A 14,391-nucleotide genomic window follows, 5' to 3' on the forward strand; every position below is an offset into this window, starting at 1 on the left:
GTTGAGTTTAGGTGCTCTGTTGGGAGTTTTCTTGTATGAGAAGTTGATGACGTCTGTTTTTTGTGGATTGATATGAATGTTTATGTCTCGTAGTTTGGTAGCGATGAGTTAGGCCGCTGCGGCGGCCTGGTCCATGGCCTGGTCTGCATTCATGCTTGCCGAGTATATGGCTATATTATCAGTATATGCAGATATTTGAGCATCGTTAAATTTAGTCCCGACTATGTGGGCAGTATATATATATTGAATAGAACTGGCGCAAGGACCGAACCCTGAGGGACGCCACAAGTGACGGGCTTGGGAGTGGAGATTTCAGTTTTGACCCGGACAGAGAAAGTCCGATCACTGATGTAGGACCCAATGATGTCGACCAGTTGGTCCGGGAATCGGTGAAGCCTGAGTTGTTGGATTAGTGTGAAGAGAGATCCAGAGTCAAATGCCTGTGTACAGTCTAGTAATATTATGGCTGTGGCAAGGTTCCTATTTAGGTTGTTTGTTGCATCGCTTTGCAGCTTGGCCACATTGGGGTAGCAGCTCACACCACACGAGAACCCGGTTTGTTTCGGGGGCCATTCTTCCCTTAGTGTATGCTCAGTTGGATATTTATGCATTCGATATATTTCTTGACTTTTTTCAATATGCCAATATCTTATGATATTGGGATATGACAGGTACGTCTGTTGGACCAATGTTTTAGTTTATCGTATTCTACCTGAGAACTAGTACTTATAAAATTAATGTAAATTTATTTATGCTATTATTTTAAGGTAATTAATTTACCATGCATGCATAATAATGCTCATAATCTTAATTTAAGGCTAATTTTAATGTTCTGTTATAGGAGCCGGACTGAACTCTTGTCCGGGGTGAGGTCATGTCCCCCCATGATCATGTCACAACGCCCCGTGTCGCTCTCTTTCAACATCATCATCAACCTTCAGGTAATAAAATTTAAAAAACACAAATATATATTTTTGACTTGTTTTGTTGTCGGGAAGATAACAGTAAATAGAAGGAAGAAAAGGAAATGACGAATACAGGAGTGCTGAAATAACACCTTAGTCTTAATACTCTTTGTATACATTAGGATTATTTAGCACAATCGCTCTCTCCATCGCGTCATCTGGTTTCCAACCCGTAGACCCACGAATGGTCGCTCAGAGTATTGTGGAGTTGTTTGATTCTCTACCTCTAAAAAAAGGGGAATCAATCGATTTGAACCTTCTTTATATACAAATTCTTATATGTTGAGCTGTTATATACGAGTAACATACTGTTATAAATTTTTGTTCCGTTTTTTGTGATGGGATGTATTACCTCTAGTGTACATTAAGGTACATTAAGTGACTAATTCCTTCGTAGGTTATTCCTTTAAAACAACTTTATAAGAGATTAAATGTCTTTTATTTGTTGATAAAAATTATCTGTAATAAATGTTTTATTGTGTTTTTAACTTCGAATAGGATGTTTTGTAAAATTTAATATAATTATTTTTTATTTGAAGTTAATTCTAAAATGACATATTTAGCTCCAATGCCCTAGTGTTGATAAGAACGACCGTGGAACTTAGACCCTTAGTGGCGGAATCCAGGGCAAAGCACTCCCCGTGGGGCGAGATTGTAGAAATAGCTGTAAACAAGATTTTTATTTTAGCATCCCCCCTCGGATCATACCCTGGAACATGTGCCCCACCGACCGATATGCCTGACCTCTTTCCGAGACCTTCGGCAGTTCCCATTATTCTTAGTGCGTAAATTCCGATAAAGCTGCCCTGATAAAGTTTCTCCTTCGACGCTATATGAGAACGGAGAGGGTTTTGTCATTCATAAATAATATTCTGAAGGTCGGAAGATGTGTACATAAAATTAAATAATCTTAATTATGACATAATTTTGTGTTCTTCAACCTTAATCTGCTAGAGTAAAGTCCGAAATTATGTCGTTTTATTAACCAAAGTAGTTGAAAAATAAATTGTAATGAAAAAAATCTATGAAATCAATTAAAAACAAATATTTATGATTATTATACAGAAGCTTATTCTCCTTTCCTTAGCTAAAACTTCAATGCTGTATAAATATACTTCATTTTAGTCCTTAATAGTATTTTAATGATGCCATAAAATGGTCTATACTGCATAGGAGGATTTTACTGGGCATAAATTATGTCAATCTTATATTCATAGCTGTTAATTTACTTATATATAAGTTAAATTTTTGTGAGCTCAAAGACTGAAAAGAGAAAAGGGAAACAAAAATGAACAACTCGGTTGTTACTCAAAGATGACTTTTATTTATTTATTTTTTCTAATCCCAATAAAAAAAAATATATATGAAATTAGTAGGTCGCATTACGTGTGGGGTTGCATAATTCATATTGGTTACTACCTTTTTCTACCATTGGTACTTGAAGGTGTACATACTTATCTGGTGCTCTAGTGTGTCAGTTCCATGTGGATTCAATTATGAAAAATTTGGAGGTGAGGGGCCTCCTCATGTTGATTGTACATATTAATATAATTAATATAAGTAATATAATTAAAGGAAATGCTGCGAAAAGGTGTGGAATGGATCGAATTTATTATTGGAGTAGAAAAGGAAAATTGAAGATATGTTGAAAATTGTGTTTGTATTAAGCTCAAGAGAAAAAAATATAATTATAAATTTTAAAATTCAATGAATAAAAGATGAAAATCCATAGTCAACAGGAAAATACTTTGTGTCTTTAAAAACGAGAAAAGTAAAAATACAAAACATATTATCAAAATCATTCTTAAAATAAAATAAAAAATGAATAATAATATATAATAAAGATAAAAATAAATTAGCTTATAGAATAATGGGTAATTATGAGTATATAAAAGTTAAAAATAAAGCATTGCACTCCCTGCAGGAGTGTGTTACATATGTGCATACTTAATGTAATAATGTTTAAATGCATTTAATTAATAATATTTCTTTATTATTACTCAGTCATATTTCCAAGGCTACTGATTTTATTCATTCGACTTAGGTAAATAAATGATATGATTTTAAAATTACGTAATCATTAAAGTAAACTTGTTCGATATTTTCTCGTTTAAAAGCTGTCAACTAAAGGCTCATTAGGAATTTCCAAAAATTTTCATCGTTTGTCCAGCTGCTGTTCGTGGGCGCGGTACGGATCAAAGGGAGGAATGCTAAGTTGTCCCTTGATCAAGAATTTGTTCCTCTTCGCCGGTTCGGGGTTTGGAAGATTGCCGCTTTTGGGATTAGGTAGGAAAAAAAAAGAAAAATATTTGAGGTGTTGAGTGGCCGAAGTTTAACTCGTATCTCTCATCTTTGAGATTATAACAGAGCATATAAAACAATATTTCAATGGTTTTGAATTATTATGTATTGGTTTTTAAGTTTTAATATTGGGGTTTAAAATTTCATCAAAACCCAATATCCATTAAATAAATCAATCTCATGACTAATAGAAGTTCAATTTTAAGATTCAACCATCATAAACCTTTTTAGGATATCCATTTTTTATATATGTATATACTAAACTCGATAAAGTATTTAATTTTCCAGGAGATTTTAAATCCAAACAATTACCGGACTATATAATGGCCAAAGAGAATTAAAATTAAACTTAAGTTATGCTTGGATTTCATTTTCATAATAATTTCACAGGAATTTCAAGTTAACAATTTTAAAAATAATCCGTATTAATATTATTTATTTATTTAAGTGTTTCGACCACTAGGGTCATTTATACTGGATTTACAAAATTAGTAAATTACATGGCAAATGTAGTTCTCAGAGAAAGTTAAAAATTTACAATTACAATTACATATTTACAATTACCATTTACATTTTAAAGTTACAATTAGAATTAACGTAGTTAGTAAATTGCTACATTAAATACATGCTGGAATTAGAGTTAGACTACTAATAAAAATTACGCGTATTAAAAACCAGTAGAATGTATGAAGTGATTCTCCTTTATGCATTTTTATATGCTTTAGCGAAAATACATTTAATCTTACCGAATTGGCTTTCAAAGTTTTTGAGTTTTAAATAGGAAGTGCATCAGCAAAGCGTTACGAACTAATATTGCATTTCGAAACCATTTTCCCAAGTTTTATTTGTTTCATTAAACAGTTAACTAAGCCTTGATAATCAAAATTGTTTAAAATAGTAATGGGAGAAATATCTGAATATTTGAACAGACCTAGTACATTTTTAAGCAAAAATAAAAAAAAAAATATTTCTCACAAAAATGCAAAGTTGATTCGTATAATTTCAATTAAAAAACAAATGTGGATTTTATTTTTTTTTATGTTGTGATCTTTTCAAAAACTTCATGTTTCACGTGTTTTCCACGACCTGTATATTACTGTAAAATAAACTTTCTATGACACAAGTTGATGGACATACCATGGATGAGCATATGACCAAAACGCTCCTCTAAGTTCAACAATAGCAATTCAAATGAACTTAGCATAGTTATGAATGATTGATGGGAGCCTTCTTATCAACATATTTGTTCCGGAATCGTACATGTTTATCTGCATTTTATTTACAGTCATCTGTCCATATATACTCTCTTTTTTTAACTTAAAATTTTGTCTTTATTTAATCATTTTCCATATATAGTACGCATTCTGTTTGATTTTCATTTAGGTAAAAAAGTAAACATACGATATTTTCATATATTATATTACAATGTTATGCACTTACCGATTTGTTGAGATTACTAGTTACAACCGATTTGATATGAGCTCATGACTCAACTTCGTAACTTAACCACACATTATATTATTTTTAGAGCATATTAGTTAGCTTTTCAGGTGCCTGTCTCCATTTTCAAAACACAAATTTAAAAAAAAAATGGCAATAATATAATTTATTACTCAACATTTTTTAACTATTATATAATTAATTAACATAGCTTATATCAAATAGTTTTTATAAATATAAATTAAATAAAAATATTTTGCCAAGAGCTCAACTTGCTCAGTAAATTTGAAATCTAGATTTCTATTTGAAACTAGATTCATTTCTGGACTCAGTATGTTTGAGTCTAATGTTTACTATTGCATCTAATTGTACTAAAACCAATATTTATGTTTATTACTATTTTTTATTGTAACCATTTTCCTTGTACATTTAAATTATTTTAATGGATATCCCTATTATCTATATTCATGATTAAAAAGATTTTATTTTATTTACAATGTCTGTGTAATAATAAATAATAAATTCCTAAATTCTTAGTATCAGTTTCATAGTTAAATATGTTGTTTTAATTAATGCGTATTGTTTATAATATTTTTTATTTCCTATTCTTTTTTCTCTATCTAATATTTTATTCATTTTCAAAAACAAATGTAAGCAGTAATCAAATTCTTGAGAGTGAAGTGCTGTTACATTTGTAGTTTTGATTTTATTATAGTTAGAGATGTTATTTTGAAGCCTCTCTCTTCTGTTTACCATTTCTCAGTTTACTTAGTTATTTTTGTAAATGATATCTGTTCAGTACTTCATGTTTCTTATATATGTATTAAGCTAATTGCTATTGTATAAGCATAATTTTACATCAGGACAATCATAATCTTATCTTTCATTAACAATAAACTTGTTACTTATAAGAAAAAAGTTTTTAAAATATCTAAAAGCTGGGAAGATACTAATGAAATACAGGGACTCAAGTAATTCTACTGAGCTAGGATGTCTGCATTCACTGGATAAGGCGAGTGTGTAAGGTGAATCTACAATTAACCGGGTAGCCATTCCTGTGCAAAACAGTGGTCCTTCCTTATCAGTATTTTCTTCTTTTTTTTCTGGTTTACTTCAAATTTATCTTAAATAATGTTATATAAGTAATTTGTGGAAATTCAAATGAATTCAAATTTTAACACAGGTATGCACATAATCTAACTTTGTGATCAATATGATCGAGAGCAATTACAATTTCGAATTTAAATTATTAATTAAATATTTAAGGTAGGTAAATATACTAATTCTCAAATATATGTGTATACATACATAGGGACAAAAGCGATACTTTGTTGGATGTCTAAACAAGCTAAATATTTTAATAATCGATATATGACCAGCAATCTGTAACTGTAAACCTTATCTAACAGGCAATGCCAATGTTGTGACAAGAAACTCTTTTTGCAAAGTGCAAAATAAAAATGATGTTAATTTTCATAGAGACCAAAGTCTTTAATTAAATCTTGATGAAATTATTGAACCTAATTTTTTATATAATTTCTAACACATCTTAGAATATAATTTTCATCAGCTACCTTATGTGACCATTAAATTATGAAATTTTTGGTTTAACACAGAAAGAAAAATTATTTAGTATAGTCTGGTTTAGGAATGCAATCATTGAAAAATGATACGATGCAAAACAGATTCTTGAATAAGTGTAGTACTGACAAGTTTAAATTGTAATTGTAAATATTTTTTTAATTTGATATCTTTCTTGGAAAGGAAATATTCGAAGAAAACAAGTGGAGTGTCTCAAAATGTAATAAAGATAATAACTAGAGATAATAAAAGTTTAACTTTATCAACTACTGAGATAGTAGACATTGGAGAACATAAAATAGATTATTGCTCTAAAAGTTCAGTTTTGGAAGATTTAGACCTAGGATTCTCTAGTATTCAATTAAAAATATCTATTTTGAAGAATTAAATAACTTTTTACTTTTTACTTGGAGCATTGGTAAGATACTTCTGGAAGTGGCGATAAATTAGGAGGAAACGGTAACAACTTTGGGATGCCCACTGGGAAATGGGAACAAACTTTTCCTATAATCCGGTCCGCCATGAACGGTATTGGTCATCCAGAGGTTCCAACCGGCTCGCACTGTAACGGACAATGAACAAAACCTGAATTTCGATGATATTATTTTTATGTTTAATCCTTTAATTACATTAAAAAACTATTTGAAGAATAATAATTGAACAAAGAAAACCATAAATTTTTTTTTTTTTATTTTGATCAACAAACGTAGTTCGAAAAATAGATGGTATCCTCGAAATCTATTTCATATCAACGATGTGTTTTATATTCTGTGGTTGAAAATATTAGTGTTTATATTAACCAATGAAAAGGAAACAATATTAAAACTAATATTGTTTCAGCTGCTATTGTAGTTATTGACTATGAGGAAGTACTTTTTTTTTTTTTTCTGACCTCCTAGAAAATTATTAAAATCAATAAATACATACAAACAGAAGGAAAAGTATATATACAGACAAATAGATATCTTGGATTGCCAGTGTGGCAGGAAGTACTTCCTAAATAATGTTGACTTATATACAAGTTAACATCATAATTAATTCACGAGTAGTTATGAATAAATTATTTTATCTTTTTTGGGTAAGGCAGTTACATAGTACAAAAAATAAATTAAAATATTATTATCCTACTGCAATTTTTTTTATAACTATGGTGATAATTAACTACTGTCATATTACTTTATATTATCGCAATATATTCTATAATTATAATATTATCATTCATATTAATGCGTACTAAATTATTATTATTAATATTTAATATACAATATTACTATAATAATATAGTATTTCTTAATTACTGTACCACTTTAACGTTTTTTTTTTAGTTGAAATTAATTGATAAACGTACTATTTGAAAATGATTAAATGTTATAAATTTCCGTCCATTATCACTATTACTTAATGGCACTTAGTGGTTTATGGATTTATGCAGATCACATTTGGTGAGGCCATGATATCTTTTTTGAAAAAGAACATTCATTTCTGAAGTCTTGATGAATTATTATCTATCTTGTGAGGAACCCCAATATGCTATCTATAACGAAATCGATGATCTGTGTATCGAGCCACGTCAAAACAGATATGTTGCTAAATCTGATTGAAACATGATGGCCACGTGGCTTGTTAGGAAATAGGAACAGATAACTTTTATCCGAGGTTATGGATCTTCGTCAAGTCTGCATCAGATTTAAAAATACCTTCCCAAGGAGGCAGACTTTTCCTTTGTATCTAGTGAAATACAGTTTGTTTAATAATAACTATAGCCGGAACTGATATAGTATAAAATTCCAAGGGAACGAAATACATGTCAAAATGTAATTCATAATGGAAGAAAGAGGGAAAAATGATATTCTGACAAATATGTGGCATATCATTTGTGATTTCGGAGCCTTAACAATTTTTAAATTGTAGTATGAAAAACAACTAAAAGTAAATTTTATTTTCCTTGGGAAATCTGTTGAAACTATTTTAAATACCATAGTCCTGTCATGCCCAGGCACGATTTCGTAGAAGACATCCAAAACTTTCCTTACTAGTTCTTATATTACAGGTCATAATACTTCTATATACTTAACAATTGTTCCCTTTTTTTTTAGAACTGATATAGTAAAATACTAAGATGAAAATGTAAGTGAGCAGAGCATTTCGGCTACGTTTTTTTTTTCTTTCTTCATTTTTAATGTTATTGGGAAAATTGCACATTTATATTAATATGTGATATAAATATTTATAAATACATTCAATCACTATAAGTTAGTATATATATCTCGTTCACTCCACTTCTCCCTTGGAAGTATTTTTTTTTTTCATTTTTTTTCCGAACCCTCTAAAAAACAAAAATAAAAACTGAATTAGTAGTGCATTACTGTGAAAAAGAAAAGTAATTCGTGTTGTGTCTTACCTTTTACTACTTTTGGTATTTTAAGGTTACCTGTTATGTTTAATGTCATATATGAGCTATCCATTCTAAAAAGGAGCTATTTTAAGTCCTGTGGTGAGGGGCCCCCTCGTGTTTTATCGCATATAAGATAAAAATAAAAACATTAAATAAAAAGACGATAGATAATGGTGAAATAATAACAAAAACAGTCAGAAGTCGAAAAAGAAGTGTGGGGGAGAGGGTGGGGGTCCATCAGAAGATAGAAATATGAGGTGATGTTAATAGGATTTTTGGAACCTTTCCTGCCCTGCCACCTCTCAGGAAGGGGGGACCTTGGAAGTATGAAAAGGAACTAGATGAGGGATCACTCTGAGTAACTAGAAATCCCAACATCAAGAAAGGAGTATCTTCAGTACTTATCGTTTAAATATTAAGAGCAGGACTCAATGTTGTAGGCCTGAATCCGAGTCTATCCCGCTACATGTTCTCATGTCTCCTGAGTGTGATACGAGTCTATGTGATACCAGCTTCTCAGTCCCATAGAAAAGGGATTCTCTGAAACAATGTTGCACAACATTCCAAGTGTGGACGTGTTCGGAGAAAGTTTGGCTCACAAGAAAAGGGTACAACGTGTGATCGCTGATTACAACGAAACTTGTTTTTGTGATACTAGTTCCAAAAAAATTAAACATGAGTCTGAGGGTTTAGATGAATGCGCCGTAGGAGATGAGAAAAAACATATTTGGCATATTTTTAGCATTTTATTATGTTATCTCATTTTCTTCTGTATTTAATGGTTATTATTTACCAATGGATTTTTTTTTTTTTGTGTGTGTGTGTGTATAATGAGAACAACAGATTATTGAATGTATTAAATAAGGCGCGTTGATTAGAATCCTGAAACACGTGTTTAATATTTATCGACCTAGTATCACCGAAAAAAGTTTCATTGGAATCGGTTATTCCACATGCGTTGCCTCCCCTAGCATACAGTTCATACACTGTTTGCACGTCGAACGTTTTTGCTGTATTTTATTTTTTCAATTAGAATTTCACATCTTGTCGCATAATATATCGAAATTCACAAATTTTAGAGCACTATGCTCTTATCTTCCGTTCTCGGGTTGGACTCTAGTTGTAGTAGATAAATATTTATTATTTCATATAAGGCGTGGATCGACCTTGTGGTTAGTGTATGGCACACCTTTGATTTGATAAAATTACTTCCTAAATAAACAGTTATTTTCTTGTAGTACAAATCTAGGTAATATTTAGACGACTAAAGTTACAATAATATTCATTACTGAAGCCAATAAAAACTGAAATGTACCGGAGAGTAGTTGAGTTTCAATGGGCGAAAATGAAACTCAATATTTATAATTTGTTTGCTGATCTTGAACCCAATTAGTTGTATACTTCTATAACTAATTGCTGCCGTCATTAAATTCACCCATCTTTAAATTATAATGCATCAAAAATTTTTTTTTTATTCAGAAATGTAGATTAATGGTGATGTTTGTCTATACGCATCAATGAACAATCTCAGTTTTTTTCTAATATATCATTATTTTCAATGCTGATAATTGCAACTGATAAGTTATAAAAAAAAATTAAGAATTGCAAAATTACTTCTGTAATTGAAATGAATATTAATAATAAAACAGTAAATAAATCAAATGAAATTAACATATAAGAAAAACATATATATATTTAAAAGATTATTTTATTAATCATTGAATGTCCTTGATTTAACTTCTGTATTCAACCCCCTTACTATCTTTGTTTATTTTATTTTTAATTAGAATTAAAAAGGGAATAGAGGGACCTGGTGTTACTCTAACTCCAGAAACATTCTGAGCCGAATTACCCCTTGTAGTGTGGACGATACTCATTGTTGCGGTGATGTTCAATGTTCCTAAACAGACGCGGGACATTGAATCGGGGTTGCACCACAGTAGTGTACCGACGTGGACTTACCATTATTACTCTCTCTCATTCCTCTCATACCATTAGGGAAACCTTTTAGAGACAATCAAATCCACTGTCTGTCTTTATTTTTTTTTATATGGATTTAAACAAAGAGATTATTTAAATAGCATACATGATTTTATATCTAAATCAATTCAATCTTCATCAATAAGTCTTTCCCACCTAAATAGCTTTTGTTTTCATATTATTCAGATCTGACTCGCAAATGAGCCCCCTAATATATAAATTCAAAATTTTAAAAATCTGGATTGAAAATTATTTTACTAAATACAATTCAAAAATAGGAGGTAGAAAAAGAAGTGATTTAGCAGCTACAGTGGTGAGGGAAAGCTGATACATTTTACAATGACAATTTATTTTATTTCTTGTAAAACGGTATAAAGATTCTTAACATAAGATGAATAAACCAAAAATTGAAAGCGGGAAATCAAATAATATTTTTATTTACCAACTTCCATTTTAGAAAGTAATTGAAGTATTTTTTGTAGACCAGCTAATTCAATTTATTTTATCATGAAATTGATTAATCTTTTATTTAAGTCAGTTTTTTCAACTTGTCGCATGAAACAACCTGTAATAGTAAGCTAATACTCTAGTAATAAGTTAAAAACATATTCGAATGATCTCAGCAATCATGCATTATTACTGGCGCCTAAATTTAAATGAGCGATAAAGTCCCATTATTGGATCTCGCTATGCAAAAGTGTCACCCCGACAATATCATTTATATATATTTAATGATCAAAGAGGAAATAAATTATATATTTAAAATAATGAAAGAAAGTGTCAATGTCTACAACAAGTATGAGAAATGACTTGTCTTTAATGTAAAACTGATTTTTCCGTTTTTCAAAACTTTTTGTTGAAACATCAATTGTTCCATATTTGACGACTTCTGTATTAGCGAGAAACTAGGAAAAGATATTCTATAATTACTATTGATTATTTATGGTGGTTAATTATTTAGTTGTTTTTATAGTTTAATTGTGTCTGAAAAAGACGAAAATAGTGTAAAATAACATCGTTTATAGCAGAATGTGAGCTGAGGAACGCAGGGACTGAGCTGCGGCGATTAAGGACGCAATAAGACGAAATATTTATTCTTGGGACTGCATAATGTTTATGCTTCAAACTAGACGCCATGAAATATTCCTTATTAAAATCATAGCCGCAAAATAATAGTATCTTAAAACTCTTGTTTAATATTCTTTTTTGTCATTAGATCTATTTTCTTTTGGACAAAGAGTATTTTTATAAAAAATGCCTGATGCCGGTAACCACTGACCATTAAATCGGGTATCATATCCAAAAATAGAGAAATTTTTAAAGTCTTCTTTACATCGGTTACATAAAGTTCGTAACTCGTTTAGAAACAGATTGATAAGAATTTCACGCCTTCCAATTTTTTAAATATTGCTCGATTTGACTATTTTAAAGTCTCCTCTTTCCGTTTTAAGCAGATATTTCCAAAGCAATTTAGGACCGCCACTAAATTGAGGTTTTAGTGACCTTGTAATGCCAAAAGGCAATCCAAGGTATCCTTAACACCCAGCTATAGATATAGCATACCTCCTATATGTACGTACCAAATACCCACTAACATCATTACAGGAGGGAATGAAAAAAAAAAAAGGCTAAGAGAGGTGGTTTTGTTTTCAAAAATTTAATATTATTATAAATTACTATAGTGAATAATTCTGTGAGAAATATTTAAGCGGTTGATAATTTAAGAGTTCGTCTCTGAGGCCTCTATGAAGTCCTCAATTCTATAATATCAATATGCAGCTTCATACTTCTCTCTCATGGAAATATGTCCTTAGTTCATGTTTAGTATTAGTAGTAGTATATATTCATATACTTTAATCTCTAGGAAACAATCTAGTAATAATAACTCCTTACCCAGATTGCCCTTTTTTTATTGGAGATTGTTATGTTTTAAAGTGTACATAGCCCCTTCTACATTTAGGCATCTCAATTATTTATTGTATTTGAGTTGACATTGGATTTAGTCAATCTGTCAACTTAAATACTCATTGTAAAATTAGGACGGGAAATATATCTTACAGTGAATATATAGAAATATCTACCCTGGAACGAGCGCGGTGAACTTGAACTCTAAGTAGGGTGGTCAGTCAACATTTTTTGTTCCGCGCACTGCACCGGATTTTAAATTGTTATAATCGGACAATGTTTCTGATATAACCTATTAGAGAATAATATTTTTTTATACAATTTAAAATCATTAATGGTCATATTTTTAAAAATGAAAAGAGAGGAAAACCGAAAAACTCACTTCGGACGCCCACATGACCGTTAGAATTTTATTCTCTCTTTTCTGGAACCTTCATTTGAAACTTAATCAGGCTTTTAGACCTGATAAATGGATTACTTTTCCAACAACCTACGTCTGGTTGTCAGGAAGAAAAGGAAATTTGTTAGTGTCTTTGCATTGATTCTGGCTATATATTACTTTTAGTACAAAAAAAAAAACATGTAATAACTTTAAATTTTAGAAGAGACGACGTAAATATTGATGGTAAATATAAACATTTTAAGCTCATCTGAGAATGATCTTTTTTTTATCAACTTTTTTTATTGTGTAATATTACATTATGTCTCATATTTATAAATAATGGCAATATGGGTCAAAGAGCTCATTCAAAACATATTTACAAATATGTAACTCAAATGATAACTAAATAAGAAATAAAAGAAAAAATATATCTAAACAAAAATATATAAATAAACAAAATTAAACTTAAGTAGAATGGCATCTTGAACACAATCATTCCTATTTCTTATTAACCACATCGTGCACTTGTTACATAGTCAAAAAGTAACCTCTCACAGCTGAATTGATGTATTATTTTTATATGTTTAGCGTTTTTATGTTTTTTATGTAAAAATGTTTTGTTTTTTTAAATATTTTTAGTTTCATCCTTATATCAGCAATATCATCAGTTTCCTCCATTTAATCATGTCAACCCCTTATTTTCAACTAACTAACATTCCAAAATCACTTATACCTTATAATCTTAACAATAAAATTGTCGGGGCGAGGGGTTTTTCGTAATTGGAAAAAATTTTCCTCTTCAGAATAAATTTTCGCTGGTTCGGGTTAAATAACATGGAGGACCTGAAAATGAATAATAAAAAAATGAAGAAAATTAAATAACAAAAAAATAACCTTCCAAGTGATATATATATTTTCATAAAATTAAAATATAAACAATGAAAATTAAAAAAATGAATTGGTTTCTGTTGTTACAAAAAAATTAAAGAATTAATTGTGAAAATAAGCATCATTGGATATACATACAAAACTAAGAACATTTTTTTATACAAAAAAAAATACTTCAGTTGGTGGGAAAACAAAAGAAACAAAACAAAAAATATGAAGCTTGATGAAAGAGAAGAAAAAGAAAATAGTCACTCACAGATGACCGGGGGGGGGGGGGCGATATGCACATATCTCAAGGATAATATATCTTCCGAAATATCCGCCGTCATCCAGATGGTGAAGGTCGATTGAAAATTGGGTGGGTGAGGGTCCTGAAACGGTACCCCAAAAATCTAGCAACCTCAATAAGCAGTGAGCCGGTGGGTGCCTCGTAATACTGACTACAGACTGCTTTATCAGTCTGTATTCAGGCCGTAATCCCATTGCAGCTCGTAGTGTTGTTGGACATCAAACTACACCGCAGCGATGTATTTATACACCCGTTCCACAACAAA

At 30.3% G+C, this 14,391-nt stretch overlaps 1 protein-coding gene across 4 annotated transcripts in view; it reads left to right on the forward strand.

Moving 5' to 3' along the window:
• LOC112210022 (growth hormone secretagogue receptor type 1-like) overlaps window positions 1–14,391 on the forward strand; it is a 372,925-nt gene that overhangs the window by 136,879 nt on the left and 221,655 nt on the right. For all 4 annotated transcript variants that reach the window (XM_067052406.1, XM_067052407.1, XM_067052409.1 and 1 more), the window contains exon 2: window positions 842–941. The gene's annotated coding sequence lies outside the window, so the exon portion shown is untranslated. The remainder of the gene's footprint in view (window positions 1–841; window positions 942–14,391) is intronic.

The sequence above is a fragment of the Halyomorpha halys genome, unplaced genomic scaffold, assembly GCF_000696795.3.
Source record: "Halyomorpha halys isolate HHAL.00 unplaced genomic scaffold, Hhal_1.1 Scaffold41.1, whole genome shotgun sequence".
Taxonomy (NCBI): Eukaryota; Metazoa; Arthropoda; class Insecta; order Hemiptera; family Pentatomidae; genus Halyomorpha; species Halyomorpha halys.